The 2,737-nt window shown below is 34.5% G+C and overlaps 1 pseudogene; it reads right to left on the reverse strand.

The window, feature by feature from the left end:
* Positions 1-1,778: 1,778 nt before the first annotated feature.
* On the reverse strand, positions 1,779-2,327 carry LOC126495438 (26S proteasome regulatory subunit 10B-like; annotated as a pseudogene).
* Between the last annotated feature and the right edge of the window lie 410 nt (positions 2,328-2,737).

Consider the following 2,737-nt stretch of genomic DNA (forward strand, 5'->3'; position numbering starts at 1 on the left):
TGGAGAGAGCAGAAATACAAAGACCATACTAAACATAATAAAGGCAATATACAGCAAGCCAATGGCTAACACCAAACTAAATGGAGAGAGACTCCCAGTGATCCCAATGAAATCAGGAACAAGACAAGGTTGTCCACTCTCTCCAATTCTATTCAGTATAGTTCTTGAGGTCCTAGCAAGAGCATTAAGACACCAAAAGAAAAGCAAAGGGATACAAATCAGAAACAAGAAGTCATCCTCTGACTATTTGTTGATGATATGATAGCTTAAATAAGTGTCCCCCAAAATTCTCCCAAGCGATTTTTACAAATCATAAACACTTTCCATAATGTATCAGGATACAATATTAAATCAAAAAAAAATCATGAGCCCTCCTGTACATAGATGATAAAAGAGGTTAGAAAGAAATCAGAGAAACATCACCCTTCACAATAGCCACAAACAGCATAAAATATCTCAGACAAACTCTAACCAAACAGGTGGAAGACTTGTATGACAATGACTTTAAATCTTTGAAGAAAGAAATTGAAGAGGACACCAGAAAGTGGGAAGATATCCCATGCTCTTGGGTAGTCAGAATTAACATAGTAAAAATGTCAATCCTACCAAAAACAATCTACAGATTCAATGCAATGCACATCAAAATCCCAGCAAAATTCTTCAGAGACCTTGAAAGAGCAGTACTCAACTTCATATGGAAAAGCAAAGAACCCAGAATAGCCAAAATGATCCTGTACAATAAAAGAACATCTGGAGGCATCACACTCCCTGACTTCAAACTCTATTACAGAGCTACAGTACTGAAAACAGCTTAGTACTGGCATAAAAACAGATAGTCAGACCAATGAAACAAAATCAATGACCTGGAGATTAGTACACTAAACTTCCAACACCTGATTTTTGACAAAGAAGCAAAAAATATCAAATGGAAAAAAGAAAACACATTTAACAAATGGTCCTGGCATAAATGTATATCAACATGTAGAAGAATAAAAATAGATCCATATCTATCATCATGTACAAAACTCAAGTCCAAATGGACCAAAGACCTCAACATAAAGCCAGCCACACTGAACCCTATAGAAGAGAAAATGGAAAGCACACTTGAACACATCGGTATAGAAAAGCACTTCCTAAATATAACCTCACTAGCCTTTGGATGTCAGTGTGGCAATTTCTCAGAAAACTAGAAAACAACCTTCCTCAAGACACAATAATACCACTTTTTCGTATTTAGCAAAGGATGCTCAGTCATGCCACAAGGACATGTGCTCAAATATGTTCAGAACAGCATTGTTTGTCATAGTCAGAACATGGAAAAAAACTAAATGTCCCTCAACTGAAGAATGGATAAGGAAAATGTGATACCTTTACACAATAGAGTACTACACAGTCGAAAAAAGTTACATCTTGATTTTTGTAAGCAAATGGATGGAGCTAGAAAACATCAATTTGAGTGAGGTAACCCAGATACAGAAAGACAATTATCACATGTACTCCCTCATAAGTGGTTTTTAAACACAAAGCAAAGAAAACCAGCCTACAAATCACTATCCCAGGGATGTTAGGCACCAATTAGGACCCTAAGAGAGACACACATAGATCTAATGTACATGGGAATTATGAAAAGACAAGATCTCCTGAGTAATTTGGGAATTTGTGAACCTTGGGAAAGGATTTGAAGAGGAGGGTAGAGGCATGGAATGAAAGAGAGAATTTAGAGTTCCATAACAATCAATAAACAAAAAGAAGTTTCAGTCCAGGTGGATAGTAGCAACTCATGCCAGAAGTGCCTTCACACAGCCTGGTGGTCTATATATCAAACAGCGTTTTGGAGTTATTATTCCAACAAGCGGGGAAAAAAATCTGTTTGTAAGAGAAAATTCTATTACCTTTCTTAACTTCTGAATCTTCTCTAAACTCCCTCAAATCTCAGAACAAGAAATATTTCCAGTGTCCTAATGAGACATGTAAACCAAAGTATCCACCCATTTGCAAATACCTCAATATGCTTAGTATAGTCATATCCAAAGATAGTCCTGTTTCTGGCCTTAGCTTACTTTCAAACTGATGAAAATAACCTATGATATATTTTGGTCCATTTGTCCCATTGACAGTGAATTTTTTGTCTGTCAATTGTTTAAGCAGTTCAACCACAATCTGTCCAATACATTGTACTGCCTTCAGATAATTTTTAGACATTTCCTACTGCTTGGTAAATTCTTTTAATTGTTCCCTTAGCTCCTTACAATGGTCCTCAATTTCCTTGTGCTTAGCATTTTCTTGTGGTAGTCCTGAAGCACCTTATGTCTAGGGCCCACCATGATGAGAAGACATCAATTTTTAAAATAATTTCAAAATAAATATTATTTTAATCATTATTTTTAAAAGTAATAAAAATATTAGTAAAGCAATAGCTTACCCCCAAATTTTTAAGGAAATTATCCTTACATTCACCGCAACCTTTATAAGTAAAGAATATAATTTAAACTGTTATCATTTAAAACAGAGAAACTATTATATGGTCAAATATAGAATATAATTTTAATAAAAGCAAGTTCCAAAAAATCAATCATAAAGGTAAAATACAACAATTTATCATTATTGATTAGTTAAAAATGTTATCTGGGTCAGGTGGGATCAGCTGAAGTTAACAGCATAAATCCTTAAAAACTCAATTTTGATTTGTAAAGTATCATATTCATTCCTCATGATATTTTTTTCTATGCAGTTCAAT

This window comes from Alexandromys fortis, unplaced genomic scaffold (assembly GCF_014885135.2).
Source record: "Alexandromys fortis isolate MF-2015 unplaced genomic scaffold, M_Fortis_MF-2015_v1.1 scaffold_286, whole genome shotgun sequence".
Lineage (NCBI taxonomy): Eukaryota > Metazoa > Chordata > Mammalia > Rodentia > Cricetidae > Alexandromys > Alexandromys fortis.